The sequence below is a fragment of the Microtus oregoni genome, unplaced genomic scaffold (genome assembly GCF_018167655.1).
Source record: "Microtus oregoni isolate MIOR12 unplaced genomic scaffold, Mior012 000012F_ref0000307, whole genome shotgun sequence".
Classification (NCBI taxonomy): Eukaryota; Metazoa; Chordata; class Mammalia; order Rodentia; family Cricetidae; genus Microtus; species Microtus oregoni.
Window position 1 is genome coordinate 1,870,461 of NW_024543071.1, and position 13,856 is coordinate 1,884,316.

Below are 13,856 nucleotides of genomic sequence, written 5' to 3' on the forward strand. Positions count from 1 at the left end.
CACCACCCCAGACACCTGTCTGCCATGACCTTCTACAGCTCGCAATTATGCATTCATCTGTGTCATTTCCTTTCATCTCTCCTTTCCTCTTCCAAGGTCATAAGCTCTATGTGGGAAATAGAGCACAGAGCTGATTCATCTTTATGACCCTCACATGCTAACTCCCTGCCTAGCACTTGGTAGGCACTCAGCAAATTCTCATTGGCTGGTGAATGAGCGCAGGGAAATACAGGACCCCTCCCTAGGCTCCGATTATGGCACACCCCCAGACGGCCTGGGTTTCTATTAGCCTGGAAGCTTTGCCAATCGAAAGCAGTACAGTCAAACGCAAAGGCCTTTAAATTTCCAATAACTCAGGTACTACTGACCCACAAGAAGCTGAGGGAAAACAAGTGTGGAAAAATAATGAACCAGAAATTGTGTTAAAGTCTAAGTCTCAAAAACAAGGCAAGTATTACATCAATAGTGACACCCATGAGCTGTTTCAGGAAGAAGACAGGAATAGGTAAGAATCAATACTGTTTGTTTTCCAGTTAGCTTCATGTTTCAAAGAGGAAGAGAGTCTGGACTTCTTTCTGTTGATCTTTACCAGTTGTTGATATGATATTGTTATGCCAGAGAAAAGAACTCAAGGCACAGAAGGTTAGAAAGCCAAGGACTTCAGCTTATTCATGAGAGAAGATTCAAGAAGGTTAGGCTCTTACCTGTCAAGCTGGAGAATAGAGGGAGCTTAGTGACTGGCTAGCTGCCCTTCAAAACTATCTTTAGCATTCAAGAAGAAACTGGGGATATCTAGAGATAAAAGCAACGTGAGATGTTATTCCCTTTTGGAATAAAAAGCATGTAACTTGTCAGCTTACAGAAGCCCACAGGTATCCCTGGGCCACATAGAAAGGTAACCGAGCATGACCTTTCTCCTGAGTCATCAAGCACATCCCTCCATGGTTTCTGCTATACGTTACTGGCTTTGAATAAGTTCCCTGGTCAGAGGTAATGTGTGTGGGAGAACAAACTGTCTTCCCGTTCCTGCCCAACTTCCCTCTACGGTGTGCTGTGACCTGAAAGTATAAGTCAAATAAATCCTCTGCTCCCATAAGTTGCTTTTGGTCAGGATGTTGGTGTGTGCTATAGACCACATTACTGAAGACAATGGGAACTTTGGTGTTACTGTTCTGCTGGTTGGAAGTCTGAGGTCAAGGTGTCCTCAGGCAGGACCCCCTCTCAAGCATCTAGGGGAAAATCCTTCCCCACTTTCTTCAATATTAGTTGGTTCCCAGCATCGGTTGGCTTCATCATGCTAATATTTGCCACTGACTCAGATAGCCCCTGGGGGATGGCTTCTCACCCCTATCACCAGCAGTCTGGAGCAGAGGCTCAGAAGTTCGTGGTCATCCTTGGCTATAGCTTGAGGTCAGCCTGGGACATGTGAGGCCCTGTCTTTAGAAAATAAAGGTGTATGGCTAAAGTAGAGAGAAAGGGACTCTTGTTTTCTCAGAACACTATTCATACAAGCTTGGTGTGTGATCTCTGAACTCGGAGATAAAGTCATTTATGCTGGCTTTTTGGTAAAAAATAGTAAGTAGTCCTCTGAAGGTCCTTGGCAAAGTAGAAGATTCATAATCTTCACATGCCACTGGAAGTGTGTTCATCAGAATAAACCAATTGTGTGTAAAGTATGGTATGGTAGCAACTGTCTGATCAGCCTTGTCAAAAAGACAGACAGGAAAGGACTCCCTCGGTGGCATTGCCATGGACACTGAGGTCAACTGAAAACATGGAGGAAGAAAATTCTGCCTAGCTAAGCACTGTTGTGGTCAGGCCCTAATACCTACCAGCCTGGGAACACTCTTAATTACGCCCATGCTGACTGTGGGGATGCCTATAAAAAGACACCTGACATAAAGCCAGCAGGATCAATAATCTCAGGCCAGTGCCAGGTCTCTTTTTAGCCCAAAGATATTTTTGTCTAAGCCAGAAGGTGAGAAACCTGAAATATCTTCAACTAATAGCCCAGAGGTAACAAAGGAAGCAAAGAACCAAGCGTAGCTTGAGGGGAAAAACTTTATGCCGAGGATACCAGAACTGTCTGGTGGATGCTGAAAATCCAGATCAGTCCCTACAGAGCTACAGGAAAGGAGTTTCAACAAACATGCATTTATTGGATCAATGAATCCAAACATTCCAGTAATTCAGATCATGGGCTCCTTTTGAACATGCATTTGCTAAGTTTCATGTAGTTCTTAAACCAATGCCAGTCAATGGTCATCAATTCTTCTCTCCAGTTTGTAAGAGAAAATTTACTTGTCAAAGTGCCTCTTATGATTAATGTTTAGACATTTTGAGTGTATCTTACTTCTGCAGCTCATGTATACCAAAGTGCCCAGATTATACGCTCAATACTCTTTCTTTTATTGTGTGCTTCTTTGTCTTGAAACAGAGTGTCCTGTAACCCAGGATGAATTCACAGGGCCTGGAGCAGATAAGGCTCCTACTCTGAGAACCGGAATGTAGTTGGAGTGGCACACATATTAGCACACTAAAGGGGCGAGTGGAGTGACAGAGGTAAGAAGAAGTACACAGAATGATGGGACCACGGGAGGGGTGGTCAGAACGCCTGGGTAAAGGGGCCTAGCCTCTTCAGAAGCAGGGAATAAGGATATGCCTGGACAGTAAGGTGGTTGCTGTCCATACATAAGGACCAGAGTTCTGATGCTCAGCACCCACATGAGAAGTTCAGCTTGGCAGCAGGAGTCTGTAATCCCTGAAACACAATGGGCAGCCAATGTAGCTGAATCAGTGAGGTGGACCCTGGTTCAGTGTCTCAAAAGATAAGTTCAAGAATGATAGAGGACAAAGAGGTTCAAGAAAGATAGAGGTCGACCTCTGGCTTCCACACTTATATGTACATATGTGCTCTGTCTGTCTCTCTATCTCTCTGTCTGTCTATCTGTCTATCTGTCTGTCTCTGCCTCTCTCACACACAATGTAGTAAAGGAGTCAGTGGGGGAAAGGATAATGAAAAAGAAAGGCCTCCATTATAGTTATTCATATTTTACTCTGTAATTTAAAAGTAGATGGTCATGAGATCTCTGGGTAAATATAGCAGATTGATCTCATTTACCTAATTCTCCTTCTATGAATGCATAAACAAATTGTATATTCACATATGATGGAGTATAATTGAACCATAAAGTGAATCTGATACACATACAGCATAGTAAGCCTTGAAGACATTGAGCTAAACCCAAGAAGTCAGTTGCAAATGACCACATAGGTGGTGCATCCAGATTCAGAAACTCCACACAGACAGGAAGTGATGAGGTGCTTTCTGGGTTGAGAGAAACTGGGAAGTGTCTCGGTGTATATGGGTTGATTTTTAGGGTGTTAAATGTGTTTCTAAATTTAGGCTGGGGTGACATGACTCTGAATATATTAAATACTAATGCATTGTACACGTTAGTCTTTACAAAACTGTTTATAAATCTCATCCACGAAAGAGATATTGGCAAAACAGAGCTGCTACTAATATTTTTGCAATGCCATGACACATTTCCTCATATCATGATGCAAGACCATTGGGTTCTTTTTCAACTTGAAGTAACCCTGCAAGGCCTGTTGGTCTTCGAGAGATGAAAGAAGCCAGAACTTTGTAATTAGAGGTTCTCTGAAGTTCAGCAGCCAGTTTTTACTCAACTGAAGAAGTAGGTCAGCAAACATTGCTTTATAATGTCTTCTGGCCTGGCTCTGTCATGCAAGCTTATTAACCATTTACAAGGAGTTAATAAGACTCATTTGTCTCTTGGGATGAACTTGAAGAATGGGCAGGGGGAAGATGACTGGCCAGTGGTCCCCGGGAGATTTTGGTAATGTTGATCATCTGTCTCCTTTGACAGTGAGAATGGGCCACACTGCTGACAAGGCCAGTGTCTGCACAGGTGGACAGGGTACCAGGCTTAGAGCACTACCCTCACCACTTAGCTTGTGACCTTATGCAAGCCACAAAGCCTCTCTGTATATCCATTTCCTTCTCTGTAAAATGAGAATTCTATACTTTTTTTTTAAATGATAGCTTAGCCTGTTGTCACGTGCCTATAAAAGTCTATTTTTAAAAGGCTCACCATAGGTATTTATGAGTTATCTTGGTGACTTTTTTCCTTGACTTTAAGAAAAAAGTTTGTGTTAGGAGATAGCTCAGTTGGTAAAGTGCTCGATGCACAATCATGAGGGCCTGAGTTCAACCCCTAGTACACATACACACACATGCACGCATACACATGCATGTGCACACACACGCTGAGCTGGATGTGGTAGCATGTTTTTAACTCCAGTGCAGAGGAGCTGGAGACAGGTGGATCCCTGGGGCTGGCCTAGCTTGTTGGTGAGCTCCAAGAGAAAGACTCTATCTCAAGCAAACATAATGGCTGGGTGGGTGAGATCACACAGTAGGCAAAGTACTTGCTCTATGAGTGTGAGTAAACTCAGCTCAAATCCCCAGAAGCCACAGAAAAACCCTGGGTCCTTTAGTGCATGTCCGTAATTCCAGATCTCCTACAGTGGAGACAGGAGCATCCCTGGGAGTCTGCAGACCAGCTGCCCTGGTGTGTGCAGCAGCTAACAGTAAGTGATTCCCCATCAAGGTGGAAGGCCAGGACTGGCAGAGGTCCTCTGGTCACACATACAGTCCTTTGGGGGAATGCGTTCATGGACACACACACAAGGAAAACAAGGTGGACTGTGCCCTAAGAGGGACAGCAGGGAGTGTCCTCTAACATTAACACACACGTGTGTAAACATGCACACACACAGACTTGGCATTTCCTGGAGAATGGACTCTTTCAGTTAGTTTGTTTTCCTTTTGATACATTTTATTACCAAGTGACTCATAGAGTTCTCACCTGAAAGTGGCATCAATAGGTCAGGAACTTAAAGACTCAAGTACTTGGTTTCTTACCAAGTGTGGCTGGACTGCTCAGCTAGAGTATACCAAGTGCAGAGTCAGCGAGAACTGCCCAGCGGCTGAACCTCTCTCCAGGGTGTGTGTCATGGCCAGTGGCAGAAGTCAGGGAAAGTAAGAAGCACCTCCTCAGCTCCAAATCGCCTTCAAAGGTCCTGTTCATCCCAGAGAGTTTTTGGAGGCTCAGTAGCGTTTGCTGACAATGCAAACAGATACCTTAGTGGCCACCCTCCATCATCCGGGGAGCTGCTTCTTAGGTTTCCCACCCCTCTGATCTGCTGGTACTTTCTGCACCCCAGTCCCTCACATTTACATGCCTTGGAGATCATGAAGGTGCTTCTATCTCTTGGCGCCTTCTAACACTGGTGTCTACTCCTGGATGCACCCCTGGTCAGGCCCCTAGAGAAAAGGTATGTGAGTTAGTCCTGCTCCTGTCAGCACTGGACGCTGTGAGAGGACACAGGGTGAAGGATTGGGCACCCTTTGTGAGAAGAGAGGCAAACCACACAGGCTGTTGGTTTCTCCCAGAGACCAACCAGGTGGATTTCGGTAAAGTCTGGTATTCGGCCCTGTAACGCTGAGAAATTTTCCTTTTTATCTGTGTTCCTTTTGGGGTTCCTAAAACGCTTAGGAATTAGTATATCCACAAAAGTAAGGTGCCTATGAGTAGCTGGAAAATGTACAATACTATTTTTAAAAGCCATTTTATTTATTCATATATATGTATTTATATATCTCAGAATAGCACAGGGGAAGCGCAATGCTGGTTATTTAAACCGGCAACTAAATGAAGAAAATGCAGGCTAGAAATGGGGACGCTTTCTTTTTTTCTTTCTGGAGACTGAGTCTCATCACATAGTTCAGAAAGGCTGCGAACTTGAAATCCTCCTGCATTCCATCTCCTGGGTGTAAGGATTGCAGGCATGTGCCATCATGCCCAGCCTTCTTTATTAAAGTATTTAAGTTTTTAATTCCACTGTCGGAAGCTTACATAATGGTCCCCCGGATGGTTCAGCAGGTAATGGCATCTGGCACATGAGCCTGGTGACCTGCGTTTGGTTCCCAGTGCCCACGTTAAAGAGTAAAGAAAAAATTACTACACAAAATTGTCCTCTGGTCACCACAGTGTGTCACACACATCATGGATATGTGCACAGAGTGTGCACATACACACCATAATAATACATAAAAATGTAAAAAAATAAAACTTTTAAGTTTAACTAAAATCCACAGCTTTATTCAAATAACATATTTTGCATTTACTAATTATAATTTATACTTTGACTTTTTATAAGAATTTCATATTTAAAACTTTTTCTTCTTTCACATTTTTGATGGAAATATATTCAAATTTGATACTTATGAATATAATTACATTATTTTAAATCTCACAATTACTCTGAGAACCACATAAATTATTTATAGACTTTGATCATAATTAGTATTTTTTTTTACAATGACAAAAATATGGGATGGGTAACTCATGAAATACATCTTTATTTTTTCATTCATTCAAATACCCCTGGGCATTATTCATAGGCACAGGAAAACTCAAATTCAATTGATTTGATACTAAATTTACAGACTTTTAATCATTTCAACTCTACAGCTTCTAATTTTAGACTACTTGCTTTTACAAAGTCGTACTGTGCTGATGTAAAGAGAGAAGGCGCCTCCTAAGTTTATAGCTGGATGGGGAAGTAACACCGTCGCAGAGTGCTTGCCTTTCAGGTACGAAGTCCCAGCCTAGTTCAGTCCCCAGAAGCCACAAAACACAAAGCTAGGCATAGTGACCTGTGTTCGTAATCCCAGCACCAAGAAGGTTGAGACAGATGGATCTCTGGGGCTCACTGGCCAGTTCTAGTGTGACCTAAGTTCTAGGCTAGTGAAAAATTCTGTCTCAAAAAGAAAAAACAATCCATGAAGCCTGACATTGCCCTCCAGCTTCCACACATGGGCACACAAGCACACAACTATACAAAGCTTAGCTGTTTGATTTATAAATTATTTTTTATTTATCTATTTTATTCTTTAAAAACAATTTTTATTTATCCAGGTTCACCTATTGTAGAAACCTGGATAAATAAAAATTGTTTTTAAAGAATAAAATGAACCTGAAATGACCCTATCCTAGAGCAATACTGACGAATATCTTGCATATCATCATAGAATCTTCATCTGGTGATGGATAGAGATCGAGACAGTGACCCACACAGGAGCACTGGACTGAGCTCCCAAGGTCCCAAGGAGGAGCAGAAGGAGGGAGAACATGAGCAAAGAATTCGGGACCACGAGGCGTGCATCCACCCACTGAGACAGAGGAGCTGATCTACGGGGAGCTCACAAGGCCAGCTGGACTGTGACCGAAAAAGCATGGGATAAAACCGGACTCTCTGAACATGGCGAACAATGAGGGCTGATGAGACACCAAGGACAATGGCAGGGGGTTTTGATCCTACTTAATGTGCTGGCTTTGTGGGAGCCTAGCCAGTTTGGATGTTCACCTTCCTAGATATGGACGGAGAGGACCTAGGACTTAACACAGGGCAGGGAACCCGGACTGCTCTGTGGACTGGAGAGGGAGGGGGAGAGGAGTGGGGGAGGGGGAGAAGGGTGGGAGGAGGGGGAGAAGGGTGGGAGGAGGGGAAGGGAAATGGGAGGCTGGGAGGAGGTGGAAACTTGTTTTTTGTTTATGTTTTTTTTTTCTTCTTTTCGCAATAAAAAAAAAGAATTTACAAATAAACTCCCCAAATTATTAAAAAAAAAAAAACAATTTTTATTTTACATACCAGTCCCAGGTCCCTCTCCCTCTCCTCCTCCCCCTCCTGCTTTTTTCCACCCACCTCCCTCCTCAGCCACTCCTCAGAGAGGGTAAGGCCTCCCATGGGATGTCAACAAAGTCTGTTGACAGGACCAAGCCCCCTGCCCCTGTATCTAGGCTGAGCAAGGTATACGTCAATGGGGAATGAGCTTCAAAAAGCCAGTTCATGCACTAGGGATAAATACTGGTCCCGCAGCCAGGGGTCCCCACAAACTGTCCAAGCCACACAACTGTCCCCCACATTCAGAGGGCCTAGTTTGGTTCCATGAGAGTTCCCAGCTGTCAGTCTGGAGTCAGTGAGCTCCCACTGTTTTATGTCTAATATCCACTTATGAGTAAGTACATACCGTGTTTGTCTTTCTGGTCTCGGTTACCTTACTCAGGATGGTTTTTTTTTTTTTTTCTAGTACCATCGATTTGACTGCACATTTCAAGATGGCATTGTTTTTTATTGCTGAGTAGTACTCCATTGTGTAAATGTACATTCATTCATTCATTCGTTCATTCATTTTGGTTTTTCAAGTTCTGGCTGAACTGGAACTCACTTTGTGGACCAGGCTGGCCTAACTCACAGATATCCGCCTGCCTCTGCCTCCCGAGTGCTGGGACTGGCTTTTGTTTATTTGTTTGTGTCTTTCAGTGCCACGTTATCTTTATCCACTCCTCGGCTGAGGGCACCTAGTTTGTTTCCAGGTTCTGGCTGTTAGGATAATGCTGCTGTGAACACAGTTGAGCAAATGTCCTTGTGATGTGAGTGTGCATCCTTTGGGTATATGCCCAAGAGTGGTATTGTTGTGTCTCGAAGTAGATTGATTCCCAGTTTTCTGAGTCATACTGATTTCCAAAGTGGCTGTACAAGTTTACACTCCATCAGTAATGGAGGAGTGTTCCCCTTACTTCCCAACCTCTCCAGCACAAGCTGTCATTTGTGTTTTTGATTTTAGCCATTCTGTCAGATTTAAGATGGTATCTCAGAGTTCTTTTGATTTATATTTCCCTGATGAATAAGGATGTTACGCAATCCCTTAAGTGCCTTTTGGCCGTTTCAAAGTGTTCTGTTGAGAATTCTCTATTTAGATCTGTACCCCATTTTTTATTTTGATTATTAGGTATTTTGATGTCTAGTTTCTTGAGTTTTTGTGTATTTTGGAGATCAGTCTTCTGTCAGATGTGGGTTTGGTGCTAATCTTTTCCCATTCTGCAAGATACTGTTTTGTCTTGCTGACTTTGTCCTTTGCCTTACAGAAGCTTCTTAGTTTTTGAAGGTATCATTTATTGATTGTCAATCTCAGTGTCTATGCTACTGGTATTATATTCAGGAGGTGATCCCCTGTGCCAATAAGTTCAAGGCTACTTCCCACTTCCTTTTCCAAGAGGTTTAGTGTGGCTGGATTTATGTTGAGGTCTTTGATCCATTTTGACTTGAGTTTAGTGCATGGGGATAGATATGGATCTATTTGTATTCTTCTTACATGTTGACATCCAGTTATGCCAACACTACTAGTCAAATATACTTTCTTTTTGTCCATTGTAAAATTTTAGCTTCTTTGTCAAAAATCAGGTGTTCAGACTGTGCAGTGGTGGCACATGTCTTTAATCTCAGCACTTGGAATGCAGAGGCCAACAGATCTCTGTGAGTTTGAGGCCAGCCTGGTCTACAAGACCTAGTTCCAGGACATGCTACAAAACTACAGAGAAACCCTGTCTCAAAAAACAAAAAACAAAACAAAAACCATAGTGTTCATAGGTGTGCAGGTTAATGTCAGGGTCTTTGATTTGATTCCATTGGTCCACCTATCTGTTTTTGAGCCAATACTAAGTGATTTTCATTACTATAGCTTTATAGTAGAGCTTAAAGAAAGATGATGATGCCTCCAGAAGTTCCTGTATTGTACAGGATTGTTTTGGCTATCCTGGATTTTTTGTTTTTCCATATGAAATTGAAATTGTTCTTTCAAGGTCTGTGAAGAATTTTGTTGGGATTTTGATGGGCATTGCACTGAATCTGTAGATTGCTTTTGGTTAAGATTTTTACTATGTTGATCCTACCTATCGAAGAACATGGGAGATCTTTCCATTTTTTGATATCTTCAATTTTTTTCTTCAAAGACTTAAAGTTCTTGTCAGACAGGTCTTTCACTGGTTTGGTTAGAGTTACCCCAGGATATTTTATATTATTTGTGGTTACTGTGAATGGTGATGTTTCTCTGATTTCTTTCTCAGCCAGATGGCCCTGCTGTATATAGGAGAGCTACTTTTTTGTTGTTTTTTAAAATTAATCTTGTATCCTGCCACATTACTTACGGTGTTTATCAGCTGTAGTAGTTCTCTGGTAGAATTTTTGGGGTCACTTATGTAAACTATCAAATCATCTGCAAATAGTGAAAGTTTGACTTCTTCCTTTCCAATTTGTATTCCTTAATCTCCATTTATTGTCTTATTTCTCTAGTTAAAACTTTGAGTACTATATTGAATAGGCATGTCTTGTTCCTGATTTTAGTGGAATCACTTTGAATTTCTCTCCCTTTAGTTTGACGTTGGCTGTTGTCTTGCTATATATTGCTTTTATTATGTTTAGGTATGATCCTTGTATCCTTAATCTCTCCAATATCTTTATTATGAAGGAATGTTGACTTTTTTCAAGGACTTTTTCAGCATCTGAGATGATCATTTGGGTTTTTTTCAGTCTTTTTTTTATATGGTGGGTTATATTGACAGATTTTCATATGTTGAACAACCCCTGCGTCTCTGGGATGAAGCCTAGTTGATCATGGTGGATAATTTTTTCTGTTCTCAGCTTGTTTTCTTTATTGCCTCTGCTTCAGTTTTCAAGTCTTGCTTTCATCTGCTTGTTTTTCTTTGCTTTCTTTAAATGATTTGTTGGTTTTTTTTCTATTTTTTGTCTTTTCCTCCATTTCTTTAAGGGAATTTTTCATTTCCTCTTTAAGGGCCTCTATCATCTTCCTATAGTTATTTTTAATATCGTTTCCTTCTGGTTTATCTGTGTTGGGAAGTTCAGGTCTTTACGATTTAGGACCACTATTTTCTTTTGTTCTTTATGTTGTTGTTGTTTTTTGATTTATTACATATACAACATTCTGCCTCCATTGAATGTATTCTTACACTGTTATCTGTCCATCTCTTCCTCCAGGTGTAGGTGGGGCCTGTGCTTCAGGAAGTAGTTCCTCGGCCTCCAATTGGTGCAGGTGGGGCCTGTGGCTTAGGTGGTCACTCTTCCTCCAGGTGCAGGTGGGCTGTGCCTCTGGTGGTCACAGGTGCAGCTCTGGGGGTTCCTCTCCAGGTGCAGTCAGGGCTAAGGTTCTGATGGTGGTTGCAGATGCAGTGGGGATGGTTGGGGGTTTGGGAAGCTGTTCTGTAGTCTCTGGGGCTTTGGTGGGTGGAACCGGGTGGCAGAATGTGCCTCAAGGGGTTAGGGCCTACATAGCAGGGCCATCTGGCTGGGAACCCAGACACTCACCTCTCCAGGGCAGTCAGGGCCAAGCCTCCAGTGATCACAGATGCAGTGGGGGATGGTCGCAGGGGTGGGAAGGCTGCTCCAGGGTCTCTGGGGCTCTCCAGGTGCAGTCAGGGCCAAGGCTCCAATGGTCGCAGATGCTGACTTATAAATTCTAAAACATTCAGTGATATAAAATATGCCAGACTGAGGAGACTGCTCTAACTCTATAAATGTTAAACATGAGGCCAAGTGCTTTCCTCAAACAAGGATGGCTCTGTTCCTAAACACTTAACTGACAATAACCAACCTTTTGTAAGCTGACACATGCCAGGCCATATGTTAGCGAAGTGTTTGTGTTAGCAAATCCTCCCGAGAGCCCTGTCAGTAGCCCATTTGACATGAATTAACTGAACCTTGAGCATCTGTGTACCTTGTCCCAGGTTGTACAGCCATCAAGTCCTAGATCTGGGATCTGACCCCAGGAAAACTGTCTTTGAGCCAGGCTCTTGGGGAAAGACGATCTCAGCGGTCCCCTGAGAGGAGAACCACAACCCATGAGAGGAGATGTGTGAGGTTATGGTGTTGGGGGAAAATGTTGCCAGTTGAAATGTCCTTTCAACTGGCAAAAGGACTGATGCCACCCTGTCCTCCTTCCCGTCTTTCAGCTCCCTCCCTCTCCTTCCTTCTTTCCTGTAAATACCAGCTGAGTTAGCACTCTACAGGCAGAGAGCTTACTAGCTAGTGAGGAGACAGCAAACAATACAAAACCGATAACCGTGCAATGAAGGAGGGGAGAGAGTGCTTGGGGTGTGCTTTTGAGCGGAATTTGGCTGGGAGTAAGGAGTCACAGAAGAATTGGACTAGAATATGGCACAGGAACGGTGTTCTGGGTGTTGAGTTAGAGTTAACTGGACACAGCTGGGGGGTCCTCTCAGGCTGAGCTCAGAGATTAAAGCTGAGGTTTGGAGCTTGAAGATTCTGAGAGGAGCCAGATTGAATAGTTACCATGGAAATGTAGTGAACCACGAGCCCAAAGAGCTTCCACTTCCCTTTCAGAAAACATCTGGGAGGCCCCTGACCAAACAGTAGAAGCCAGATGTTGAAAGCCAGTCAAGGACCCTGGACTTATCTTAATGACAGTGGGACCTACAGGAGTACTGGAAGACAGAGAGGATAGGCATAATGTGGCCCAATTTCGCAAGAAACATTTAAGAACCCAGTACACACTTTTATAGGAAGGATATCCCAGGTAAGATCCCTCAAAACCTCCTGCAAAGAAACCCTGCCACAGTTCCTTGTAGGAATGGCCACTACATGCTTTCTTGTGTGTGAAAGTGGCCTCAATCAACTTCTGCCTGACCTACCAAATCTGTAAGTCAGATTCATTTGGAAAGGCATTTCAAGCAGGGGAAAGAACACTTTTGCTTGACAACAGAGCAGAATAAGAAGCCGAGAGGCAAAATGTCCTCATATGCATTCTTTGTGCAAACTTGCCGGGAGGAACACAAGAAGAAGCACCCGGAAGCTTCTGTCAGCTTCTCGGAGTTCTCCAAGAAGTGTTCAGAAAGGTAGAAGACCATGTCTGCTAAAGAAAAGGGGAAATCTGAAGACATGGCCAAGGCTGACAGGCTAGATATGAAGGAGACATGAAAACCTACATCCCCTCCAAAGGGGAGACCAAAAAGAAGTTCAAGGACCCCAATGCACCCAAGAGGCCTCCTTCGGCCTTCTTCTTGTTCTGTTCTGAGTATCGCCCCCAAATCAAAGGAGAACGCCCTGGCTTATCCATGAGTGATGTTGCAAAGAAACTGGGAGAGATGTGGAACAACACTGCTGCAGATGACAAGCAGCCCTACGAAAAGAAGGCTGCCAAGCTGAAGGAGAAGTACGAAAAGGATATTGCTGCTTACAGAGCTAAAGGAAAACCCCCATGCAGCGAAAAAGGGGGTGGTCAAGGCGGAAAAGAGCAAGAAAAAGAAGGAAGAGGAAGATGATGAGGAAGATGAAGAGGATGAAGAGGAAGAAGAGGAAGATGAAGATGAGGAGATGATGATGAATAAGTTGGTTCTAGTGCAGATTTTTCTTGTCTATAAAGCATTTAATCCCCCTGTACACAACTCACTCATTTTAAAGAAAATTGAAATGTAAGGTTGTGTAGGTTGTGTAAGATTTGTTTTTAAACTGTACAGTGTCCTTTTTTTTTTTTGTATAGTTAACACACTACTGAATGTGTCTTTAGATAGCCCTGTCTTGGTGGTATTTTCAATAGCCACTAACCTTGCCTGGTACAGTCTGGGGGTTGTAAATTGGCATGCAAATTTAAAGCAGGTTCTTGTTGGTGCACAGCACCAATTAGTTATATATGGGGACGGTAGGTATTTTTCCGTTTTGTTTTTGTTTTTTTTTTTTCATCTTCAGTTGTCTCTGATGCAGCTTATATGAAGATAATTGTTGTTCTGTTAACTGAATACCACTCTGTAATTGCAAAAAATAAATTGCAGCTGTTTTGTTGACATTCTGAATGCTTCTAAGTAAATACAATTTTTTTATAAAAAAATAATTTAGGGGCAAGATGTAATGGCACAGCCCAAACTGTCCTAGCCTCAGGGCATGGACAGAAGTGA

The 13,856-nt window shown here is 42.8% G+C and overlaps 1 pseudogene; it reads left to right on the forward strand.

Annotated features, from left to right (window-relative positions):
- The window catches only part of LOC121454064, a 34,276-nt pseudogene extending 20,896 nt beyond the window's left edge, over window positions 1–13,380 (forward strand).
- Window positions 13,381–13,856: the final 476 nt, after the last annotated feature.